Below are 12675 nucleotides of genomic sequence, written 5' to 3'. Positions count from 1 at the left end.
TCCCTAATGTGGGGGGGCCTAATGCAATCAGCTGAAGGACTGAACAGAAAAAAAAGGTTGACCTTCCTCTAAATGACAGAGAATTCTGCTGCCTGACTGCCTTCAAGCTGGTATAATTGTTTTTTTTTTTCCTGGCTTCAGACTCAAACTAAAACATTGGCTTTTCCTGGGTCTGGAGGCTGCTGGCCTTCCTACTGGATGTACATCATGGCGGTCCTGCTTCTCAGGCCTTCAGACTCAGACTGGAGCTCCATCCTCAGCACTCCTGGGTCTCCAGCTTGCTGACTGCAGATCCTGGGACACATCAGCTGCCATAAACATGTGAGCCAATTTCTTATAATAAATCTCTCTCTCTCTCCCGATGGAGAGATATCTATCTCCTATTGATTCTATTTGTTGGACAGTTCTAATACACCAGCATTATATATTGCCGTGATATTTTCTATGTCTATTACTTTATACTTGTATTAAATGAAGGTGAGGGTGGCATTATTTCTGTCAACTACATGGAAAAATAAAGGAGGAGCTCTCTGTTACACATCTTTGTATCTTTAACCACTCAGCACAAAACCCAACTTCTTTTTCTTTTTAATACATATATGTTTTTGATGAGGAAGATTGTTCCTGAGTAACTTCTGTGTCAATCTTCCTCTGTTTTATATGTGGGATGCTGCCACGGCTTGAGGAGTGGTGTGCAGGAACGCACGTGGGATCCAAACCCATGAGCCCCGAGCTGCTGAAGTGGAACACATGGGCTTGACCACATGCAACGTGTCTAGCCCCAACACTCAGTTTCTAAGTGAATGAAGACACACACAGTTCTAACCTAGCAGGATTTTAATTCTTTCAAATACGATTCTAAAATAGTAACATCTAGAAAGTATAGACTTTAGTGTGTTTAGTTATTTAGTGAGAAAGCATTTTTATGCAGGAATGAATAAAAATTACTCCAGTTTTCTGGTGCATCTTCTATGGGTTGGACATGCCTGAGTTTTTAAATAAAAACTACTTTAGAATGCTTAGATGTGAAGAGGCTCTGAAATCCTGCTGCTGGAACTCATTTATTTTATATATAAGGAAACTGAGAACGCAGGGAAGAAAAATGACTTATGTTAGGGTGATATGACTAATTAAATTAATGACATAGGAGAGAATAGAATCAAGTGGCTTAATATGTGGGAGGTAGGGGCTATCCTAGCAAGAAAGAGTAATTTATCACAGACCTTATTCAAAATTGATAGTGTAAAGTGAAGATAAAAAGAAAAATAATTTTTCATCAGTTTTGTTATTTTTTTATCTTTTCTGCACACGAAGTACCCTCTTACTGAATGGATCTGGAGCAGACTGCTTTCAAGGCCACTCCTCCCTTGATCCATTCAGCGAATCTTATTCTTATTCTGTTCTGGTAAAATCAAGAACGTTCATCAGTTCTCATGACCTTCTTCTTTCTATGCGTTTAAACTGAAGACTTGTATTATATATCAAATAACTTGAAAAGTATTTCCAAAACACAAGAGGAAAAATATAACACAAGTAGTAAATTTTGTAAGATGCAGCAATTTCACAAAAAAAGGTGGTTGAAAGAACCCACGAGACTTCAGGGGAATACTCAAGTATAACTTGAATAAAGGTAAAGGCTATGCTACAGCAGGAGAAAGAAAGCACATGCACACATGAGAGACCCAAGACTTCCAGCTGAAGCTGCCAGGGTCTGTTCTCAGTCGCAGAGGATGTGTTTCATCTTTGGGTTAGGAACCACCAAGGTATGCTCTAGATATCTTGGTCTCAAGGGAGCCAAGTCACAAGCTTACTAAGAGGGCTTTTTATTCACATACATATGTATTCCTTTTTTACATAGCTGAAACCAGGCTGTGTAACCCTATTAATTAGGCATGACTCATTTGTCTAAACATTTTTAATGACATATGTAGCAAACATGTATTTAATGCTTCCAGAGGAGTTTTGGATATCAGGCACTGTGTTTTAAATTGCCAGCAAGAAAATTTCATCCCTCTTTGGTCATAGGTCAGTATCGTGGTTCCAGGCATCCCCGGCAATAAGCCTAGAACTACCACCAGAAAGCTGCAGGTTAACTCTGTTCTTAGACAGAAAGCCTGCTGTCCCTTGGTGGAGCTTTCTTAATCACACATGCCTCAACATCATCATTCTTCATTTTGCATCTTTTAATACACATGTAAAATAGAAAAAAGCAGAAATGTAAGCACGAGAACACATTATTTGCATCATTCAATGACATCTAGGTATTGCTTTTTAAAGAGGTATTTTAGTTTATTAAATATGTCAGTAGAAACATTGTTTCATGCACAGGCTTAACAACTTTTCAATGATGAAATTTGAAATTTATGAAATTTCAATAGATAGATTTAATGTAACAATTAATTTTTAGAGAAACCTATATTTCCTCTGGCCAATCATTTTCCATTAGAAGAGAATTTTGTCAAGCTGTCAATTCAACCTCCTGATATATTTGGCCATCAATACCACTATTGTGGTAGATGATAAGTCATTCAAAGGGCCAACTCTCAGTTAATTCTAGCTTCCAAGTTCCATGTTTCCCGTTTCATATTGCAAATTTATACTGACATGAGTTCTCAATAGGACTTTTCCCTAAATAGTCCCCATCTTATCCCTCTGGTAAAAGTTCTAGTCAAGGTTAAAAAGTGTCAGTGCTGACTAATTGCACTATTGGGTAAGTTTGTTTTTTTTCTTTATTCTTCGTTCCTTTTAGATAGTTACAAAATATTTATACAAAATATAGTCTCCATAAATGCATTCCCATAGGCTAGTAGGATCAAAAGTTTCCCATAAGTTCATTCCTTGTGCTTTCTTCTGGTGAGGTCTCAGAGCATTTCTTTGAGGTATCAGCATTTCCATCTAGAGGAGCGTACATAAATAGCCCTTCTTGGGTCAGTGCGTACACTATTCCCAAACTCCATCCCTTAGAATGCTAACAACCTGTTGATTTTTTCAATCCATTTTTCTGAAACCATATCTTCTTTACAGACCAGTTGTCATCATTTACCTTTCTCTGACATTAATGCCCATTCTAAATGGTAACATAGACCCATTAGTGTTTTCTCCTTAATATATCTCTCCCCATTGGAGACAAGTTTTGTTTATCCTATGACTCCTAGATGTGAGCGAATTTCACCCAAGCCTCTTCTAGAAAATTTCAGACAATTTTATCTTATCCACCAAACATGATGTTGCCAGTAAGTTTATTGACTGAGTACAGTTTGAGAATATATCTCAGACCCAGAAATGTTGACCTGTTCAGGAGAATATTATATGGCTAGTTGTCATTCCCAAATATAGTTTACTTGGAGTATTCTCAAGAATTTCCCATAAGTATACCCAAAGAGCACTGGGGAGTATTGTGAACTCACGAAGTCATTCCTAAACTAACATTGATTTTAGTTTGCCAGGTATTCTTTATCTTGATTGTAGCCTCCACTCTCAAAAACCTTGGGACGGAGAATACTACAATAAGTTGGGCACAGGAGATTTTTTTTTTTTGAGGAAGATTAGCCCTGAGCTAACTACTGTCAATCCTCCTCTTTTTGCTGAGGAAGACTGACCCTGAGCTAACATCCGTGCCCATCTTCCTCTGCTTTATATGTGGGACGCCTGCCACAGCACGGCTTTTGCCAAGCAGTGCCATGTCTGCACCCAGGGTCTGAACCAGAAAACCCCGGGCCGCCAAGAAGTGGAATGTACAAACATCACTGCTGTGCCACCGAGCCAGCCCCAGGAGATATTTTAAGTCCATTGTATTTAGGCACTTTTCTCAAAATATTATCCTTAAGGTTAATAATTACATAATCATCCATGGCTCTGTTGTTGAATAAAATCCTTTGTAGGTGTTTGAGAGGTAAGAGTTTCCATACGTTATCTCCAAAAAGCTGTCTGATGTGATTAGCATAACCTGTGGAAAAGGAAAGAAAAGACAAATCAATTTGAAAGGAATCCCAAACGTTCCTCCACACAGTATTATTAAAATCATTGAGACACATCATCACATAGATGATTCCAGAATGAATGCTTGCTAAATTCTCAGGACCCATTCTGGATCTTCAGCTTCAAACAAAGGAAGCGTTTCTGCCAGGAAATAACTTCATCCTTATGGGCATCTGTGAATAGAGATAAGAGATAGGATGATTCTCTTGCTCTCAAAGTACCAAAGTAATGTAGTTTTTCCTTTTTGCACTACCAATTTATTGCTCCTGTTCTATCAGTAATTGCCTCCTCTTCTTTCCATGTATTATTAAATTTTACACACACCGACCCCCAGCCTCCCCCGGGGGGTTGAACTGTCAGCTTCTGACTTGTAGAGCTGGCAGCAATATGAGACTGGCCAATGTCTCCCCCTTCATCCGTTCCCAGTTACATTGTGCAAGGTTGGAAAAGCACAAGCTTATGAAACCGCTCATCCACTAGGCAGTAAAGTGACAGAACCATTAATCTCAGTTTAGACAGAGGACTGGAAGGAACAACCATTCCATCATTCTTTAAGAACTCAAATGCTTAATATTTAGAATTGCCATGGTGTCATATTTAGAAGTTGATTTTCCTCCTGAACTCATAAATGCAATCTAGGTCCCAGAACTGCTGGATAAAGAAAAAGAAATAATAAAAAAAAAGAAGCAAGGAATAAATTTATGTAAGTCCATTCTTACATCAGGCTTGTTTCCGATTCCCTGTCTTCTCCTTGCTATCTCATCAATCCATACTCTTAACCTTCACACATATTAAGTTTAAACTCACAAATTATTCTACCTTGCAAGCCATCCCTTCAGTCTCTACTCACCACCAAATTTAGAAAGCAGACCTTTCAATAGCCCACTCCAATTTTCAAACAGTCCACTACTTTGTGGGTTGTAAAGTTTATGAAAAGTCCATTGTATATGATGCTTGTTATCTCATTGTTGTACTCCACCTGTTGTAAAATGGGTTTCTTGTTCGGAGGATATAAATGGTTGCATATTAAAAAATGTTTATTTTCTGTTGCAGGCATCTAACAGTGTTGGAAGTGTCGGCTTCAGTTACTGAGTGTGCAATTCCAAGTCCAGGTTGAATATTTATCCCAGTTCAAAACCCACACTTAAGGCTGTGGGAAACTTGCCAACATCATCTATTGTCAGCTACAGGTCAGCCCAGATCCCCTCTGGGTGCTTGTAGGTGATTTTACTTTCTGAGGGTCCTGTTAAACAAAGAGAAGAACTTTTAGTTGAATTTTTGAGTTTCTGAGGACAGTGGGATATATCTTTTTTTCCGGACATTTTTCCTTTGGCTCAACAGCTCAATGACCATTCAAGGGATCACTTCCAAAGAGTGAAAAAGAGCATCCACTTTTTGGTCCAGTTTCATTCTGAAGTGTGTATGTGTGTATTTATGCACACACACAGTCTCACACCACCCCCATAAATATATACACACTTCATTATATACAACTTTGATTTTTCCTCTCCAAAACCACAGTCTTTTTCATAACATAGTTCCCCGTACTGGGGTTTTTTTTTTAATCTTCTAATTATTTAAGGCTCATTTTCTAAACCATATTGCCACTTCATTGGCTACTGCCTAAGAAATTGTATAAAACTCTCCCGTTGTATTATTTTTATCTAGTTCCTCTGATGCCACGGGGAATACTGGTCTTAATTCTGCTTACTTAATGGATTTATTTGTTACCCCTTCTTGCAGATTTCTGCCATTGACCAGATACAATATAGCAGCATTTCCGATTAGAGCATCCCGTGAAGTACCATTAGTAAACATTGCTGTGTGTTCAGCATTCTCTATTAACTGATGTGGGGAACACATCCGTTCAGCTATAGGGTTAGGTAACTCCTCAAGAGGATATAATATAGTACCCAAAGGCATGGCAGCCACCTGTTCATGTATGAGATGGCTACTGCTGTAGCATATTTTTAAATATATCATTCCAACTCCTTTGTGTGTTTCCCTCCCTACTGGAATGCTCTTTTGACATAATCCATGACATGAGCTATTTCAAGTCTCAGAATAATTGTATATCATTCCATAACAGAAACTCTTTCATCTGAAGCCCAGTAACAGGCAAAAAAATATCTTTCAAAGGGAGTTTATATGGCAATAGCTTCTGGCAACTTCTACTGCAAAATCCCAGCAGTTACTCCTCGGCGGCTGACATGAACTTTTGCAAAAGGCTCTAGACAGCCTAAGTGCAAGTGGCTGACACTTCTCATATCATTTGAGCACTGGGGTTGTACCACCACAAGGAATACACTGGGTAAGATATTAGACGGAGCCTTTTGAAACGCCAAGAGTGTCTTCTGTTGTACATAATGTCATTAAAATTTACCTTTTTTTGTAGTACTTTTGTGAAAAGGAGCTAGCAAAATTCTCAGACGTGGTATGTGATTTCTCCAGAAACCAACAACCTAATCAATATTTGTGCTTCTTACTTTCATTTTGGAGCTGGCAGGGAAAATAACTTATTTTCCTGGTTTGAGGTACATCTCTAGTGTCTCCAGCCTAAATAATTTTTAAGAATCTTAGCATTTGTGCTTGACTCTGTAGTTTACCTGGGTTAACCTACCACCCTCTGGTGGTCATATGATTAACCAGTATTTAGTTAGTCCACTTGATCTCCAGATTGAGTTGTCAACTTTGTATCATCAATATGATGGATAACAGTAATTTTTAATTCAATGGAATCTAAGTCTCTTCATAGCAGATTTTGTCAATAAATAGCAGGATCTATATATCTGTGTGAGAATACAGTAATTGTTGGGTTCCATCCTACATGAATACAAATTAGCTTGACTTCCTTTTGAAATAAGAATGTGGGGAAAAATCAACCAAATTGATCACAGAACACTGATTTCCTTTAGCATGTTTCACAGTTTAAATTGTTAAGACCATATTGGATACAGCACACTATCAAGGCAACACTTTAGCTAATCCTTTATATTCCTCGGTTAAACTCCAGATTTCATCAGATTTACTCACAGATTGTACTAGAATACTAAACAGTAACTTTTGGGGAACTAATACAGATGGAACTGAAATATCCCTAAATAAAGCCAAAATTTCTTGATGACAGCCAAATATTCTATACTGTTTTAAATTAACCACTTGAGTGGTTTTAAGAAATTCTGAAGATTTCTGTCTAGGATACCACATTAAAACTAGTGAAGAGCAGATTGGCATGACTTTCTATTTCTTAGTGTTTTGAGTATGGGAAAAAAAACCTCATTCAGACATCACAGCCATTTCTATTAATACACTAGTACACAATATTTCCATTCATAAATTTTTGCTTTGAGTCATACTTTTACGTTTCAGCCTTCCCGGGTTGCATCACTGTATCCCTAACATAAGCACTTCCATCCTTTAACCCTTCATTAGCAACTTCATTAGCAAATCTGGGCACAAAAGTACATTGTGCACTAGTGCCCAACAATTTTCTCATTACCCTCAGGCCATTTAACCCATATCAATGCAGATATTCTCAGGCCCCTCCCACTCCTGTGTCAAGAGACCCTTCCCTACCCAATACTCAGAATCGTGATTCTCTGCTTTACCTCACACTCTTTTAATCAGCACTTGTGCTGAAGAGATCATAGTTTTCACATTTATGCCATTACCACATTTTTAAAACTCACATAGGCTAAGAAAAATTGAATAAACCTGATCTGGTCCTTTCATGGTCTAAGGAGTTCATGGACCAGCCAGACCACCTGATATATACTGTGATCCCTTAAAAATTTCATAGCTACTCCGTCTATCTCCTATTTCATTTTATTTTAAATGAACTATATGAAACTTTCCACTGGTTTGTCCTGAGGTTATTTAGTGTTTTTTTTTTTTTTTTTTTTTATTCTAATTCTTTTTTTTTTTTTTTTTTTTATTAATGTTATGATGGATTACAAGCTTGTGAAATTTCAGTTGTACATTTTTGTTAGTCATGTTGTGGGTACACCACTTCCCCCTCCGTACCCTCCCCCCACCCCCCCCTTTTCCCTGGTAACCCCCGATCGGATCTCCTTCTCAATATACTAATTTCCACCTATGAGTGGAGTCATATAGAGTTCGTCTTTCTCTGACTGACTTATTTCGCTTAACATAATGCCCTCGAGGTCCATCCACATTGTTGTGAATGGGCCAATTTCGTCTTTTTTTATAGCTGAGTAGTATTCCATTGTGTATATATACCACATCTTCTTTATCCAATCATCAGTTTCTGGGCATGTAGGCTGGTTCCACGTCTTGGCTATTGTAAATAATGCTGCGATGAACATAGGGGTGCAACGGACTCTTGAGATATCTGATATCAGGTTCTTAGGATAGATACCCAGTAATGGGATGGCTGGGTCATAGGGTATTTCTATTTTTAACTTTTTGAGAAATCTCCATACTGTTTTCCATAGTGGCTGTACCAGTTTGCATTCCCACCAACAGTGTATGAGGGTTCCTCTTTCTCCACAACCTCTCCAACATTTGTCGTTCTTGGTTTTGGATGTTTTTGCCAATCTAACGGGGGTAAGGTGATATCTTAGTGTAGTTTTGATTTGCATTTCCCTGATGATTAGCGATGATGAACATCTTTTCATGTGTCTATTGGCCATATTCATTTCTTCTTTTGAGAAATGTCTGTTCATGTCCTCTGCCCATTTTTTGATCGGGTTGTTTGTTTTTTTGTTGTTAAGCAGTGTGAGTTCTTTGTATATTATGGAGATTAACCCTTTGTCGGATAAGTGGCTTGTAAATATTTTTTCCCAATTAGTGAGCTGTTTTTTTGTTTCAATTCTGTTTTCCCTTGCCTTGAAGAAGCTCTTTAGTCTGATGAAGTCCCATTTGTTTATTCTTTCTATTGTTTCCCTCAACTGAGGAGTTACAGTGTCCGAAAAGATTCTTTTGAAACTGATGTCAAAGAGTGTACTGCCTATACTCTCTTCCAAAAGACTTATTGTCTCAGGCCTAATCTTTAGGTCTTTGATCCATTTTGAGTTTATTTTGGTGTGTGGTGAAAAAGAATGGTCGATTTTCAATCTTTTGCATGTGGCTGTCCAGTTTTCCCAGCACCATTTGTTGAAGAGACTTTCTTTTCTCCATTGTAGGCCCTCTGCTCCTTTGTCGAAGATTAGCTGTCCATAGATGTGTGGTTTTATCTCTGGGCTTTCAATTCTGTTCCATTGATCTGTGGACCTGTTTTTGTACCAGTACCATGCTGTTTTGATCACTGTAGCTTTGTAGTATGTTTTGAAATCGGGGATTGTGATTCCGCCGGCTTTGTTTTTCTTGCTCAAGATTGCTTTAGCAATTCGTGGTCTTTTGTTCCCCCATATGAATTTTAGGATTGTTTGTTCAATTTCTGTGAAGAATGTTCTGGGGATTCTGATTGGGATAGCATTGAATCTGTATATTGCTTTAGGTAGTATGGACATTTTAACTATGTTTATTCTTCCAATCCATGTGCAAGGAATGTCTTTCCATCTCTTTATGTCATCGTCAATTTCTTTCAAGAAAGTCTTGTAGTTTTCATTGTATAGATCCTTCACTTCCTTGGTTAAGTTTATCCCAAGGTATTTTATTCTTTTCGTTGCGATGGTGAATGGGATAGAGTTCTTGAGTTCTTTTTCTGTTAGTTTATTGTTAGTGTATAGAAATGCTACTGATTTATGCACGTTAATTTTATACCCTGCTACTTTGCTGTAGTTGTTGATTATTTCTAATAGTTTTTCTGTGGATTCTTTGGGGTTTTCTATGTATAAGATCATGTCGTCTGCAAACAGCGCGAGTTTTACTTCTTCGTTACCTATTTGGATTCCTTTTATTTTTTTTTCCTGCCGAATTGCTCTGGCCAGCACCTCCAGTACTATGTTGAATAGGAGTGGTGAAAGTGGGCACCCTTGTCTTGTTCCTGTCCTCAGAGGGATGGCTTTCAGCTTTTGTCCATTGAGTATGATGTTGGCTGTGGGTCTATCATATATGGCCTTTATTATGTTGAGGTACTTTCCTTCTATACCCATTTTACTGAGGGTTTTTATCATAAATGGGTGTTGGATCTTGTCGAATGCTTTCTCTGCGTCTATTGAGATGATCATGTGGTTTTTGTTTTTCATTTTGTTGATGTAGTGTATCACGTTGATTGACTTGCGGATGTTGAACCATCCCTGTGTCCCTGGTATAAATCCCACTTGATCATGGTGTATAATCTTTTTGATGTATTGCTGTAATCGGTTTGCCAAAATTTTGTTGAGGATTTTTGCATCTATGTTCATCAGTGATATTGGCCTGTAGTTCTCCTTCTTTGTGTTGTCCTTGTCAGGTTTGGGGATCAGAGTGATGTTGGCTTCATAGAATGTGTTAGGGAGTTCTCCATCTTTCTCAATTTTCTGGAACAGTTTGAGGAGAATAGGTATTAAGTCTTCTTTGAATGTTTGGTAGAATTCTCCAGAGAAGCCGTCTGGTCCTGGACTCTTGTTTTTGGGGAGGTTTTTGATTACCGTTTCTATTTCCTTACTTGTGATTGGTCTATTCAGATTCTCCATTTCTTCCTGATTCAGTTTGGGGAGATTGTATGAGTCTAGGAATTTGTCCATTTCTTCCAAGTTGTTCAATTTGTTGGCATATAGTTTTTCATAGTATTCTCTTATGATCTCTTGTATTTCATTGGTATCTGTTGTGATTTCTCCTCTGTCATTCCTGATTTTATTAATTTGCGCTTTCTCTCTTCTTTTCTTGGTGAGTCTGGCTAGGGGTTTGTCAATTTTGTTAATTCTTTCGAAGAACCAACTCTTTGTTTCATTGATCCTTTCTATTGTCTTTTTTGTTTCAATATCGTTTATTTCTGCTCTTATTTTTATTATTTCCCTCCTTCTACTGACTCTGGGCTTTGTTTGTTCTTCTTTTTCTAGTTCTGTTAGGTGTTGTTTGAGGTTGCTTATGTGAGCTTTTTCTTGTTTAGTGAGGTGAGCCTGTATTGCGATGAATTTCCCGCTTAGGACTGCTTTTGCTGCATCCCAAATGATTTGGTATGTCGTGTTCTCATTTTCATTTGTCTCCAGATAATATTTGATTTCTTCTTTAATTTCTTCAATGATCCATTGTTTGTTGAGAAGCGTGTTGTTTAGTCTCCACATTTTTGCACCTTTCTCTGCTTTTTTCTTGTAGTTGATTTCTAGTTTAATAGCGTTATGATCAGAAAAGATGCTTGATATTATTTCAACTCTCTTGTATTTATTGATGTTTGCTTTGGTTCCCAAAATATGGTCAATCCTTGAGAATGTTCCATGTGCACTTGAGAAGAATGTGTAACCTGCTGTTTTTGGATGAAGTGTTCTATATATATCTATTAAGTCCATCTGGTCTAATTTTTCATTTAATTCTATTATTTCCTTGTTGATTTTCTGTCTGGATGTTCTGTCCATTGGTGTTAATGGTGTGTTGAGGTCCCCTACTATTATTGTATTGTTGTTGATGTCTTCTTTTAGTTCTATTAAGAGTTGCTTTACAAATTTTGGTGCTCCTGTGTTGGGTGCGTATATATTTATAAGTGTTATGTCTTCTTGGTGGAGAGTCCCTTTTATCATTATATACTGTCCCTCTTTATCTTTCTTTATCTGTTTTGCTTTGAAATCTACCTTGTCTGATATTAGTATAGCGACACCTGCTTTCTTTTGTTCATTATTAGCTTGGAGTATTGTTCTCCATCCCTTCACTCTGAGTCTGTGTTTGTCTTTGGGGCTGAGGTGTGTTTCCTGGAGGCAGCATATTGTTGGATCTTGTTCTTTGATCCATCCTGCCACTCTGTGTCTTTTGATTGGGGAGTTCAATCCATTTACATTTAGAGTGATTATTGAGACGTGGGGGCCTACCACTCCCATTTTGTGTCTTGTTTTCCGGTTTTTTTCAGTTTCCTTTGTTTCTCGTCCCATGGTTTAATCTGTTCTGATGTAGAGCTGCTACTCTCTGTTGTTGTCCTTCTACTTATCTCCTCTGCTCTTGGTTTTGTAGCCCCTTTCCTTTTTTGGATTTTTCAGGAATGAGGGTTTTCCTGAGGATTTCCTGAAGAGGAGGTTTTGTGGCAATGAACTCCCTTAATTTTTGTTTATCTGGGAAAGTTTTTATTTCTCCATCGTATTTGAAGGATATTTTCGCTGGGTAGAGAATTCTCGGCTGTAGATTTTTGTCCTTCAGATTTTTGAATATATCATTCCACTCTCTTCTAGCCTGTAAAGTTTCTGCTGAGAAATCTGCTGATAGCCTGATGGGAGTTCCTTTGTAGGTTAGTTTCTTTTGCCTGGCTGTCCTTAATATTTTCTCCTTGTCGTTGACTTTTGCTAGCTTCACTACTATATGCCGTGGAGTTGGTCTTCTTGCATTGATAAAGTTTGGAGATCTATTGGCTTCTGTCACCTGAAGATCCATCTCCCTCACCAGATTTGGGAAGTTCTCGGCCATTATTTCTTTGAATAGGTTTTCTGCCCCTTTCTCCTTCTCTTCTCCCTCTGGTATACCTATAATCCTTACGTTGCATCTCCTAATTGTGTCTGATAATTCTCGGAGAGTTTCTTCATTTCTTTTAAGTCTTGCTTCTCTCTCCTCCTCTGCCTGCAACAATTCTATATTGCCATCTTCCAAATTGCTAATTCTTTCCTCCATATTATC

At 37.9% G+C, this 12675-nt stretch overlaps 1 pseudogene; it reads left to right on the top strand.

Annotated features, from left to right (window-relative positions):
- The first annotated feature begins 1673 nt into the window (after positions 1-1673).
- Positions 1674-12675, top strand: part of LOC124231536 (elongation factor 1-alpha 1-like) — a 19732-nt pseudogene continuing 8730 nt past the window's right edge.

Source organism: Equus quagga, chromosome 21, assembly GCF_021613505.1.
Source record: "Equus quagga isolate Etosha38 chromosome 21, UCLA_HA_Equagga_1.0, whole genome shotgun sequence".
NCBI classification, from domain to species: Eukaryota; Metazoa; Chordata; class Mammalia; order Perissodactyla; family Equidae; genus Equus; species Equus quagga.
This window is presented reverse-complemented; position numbering and strand designations above follow the sequence as displayed.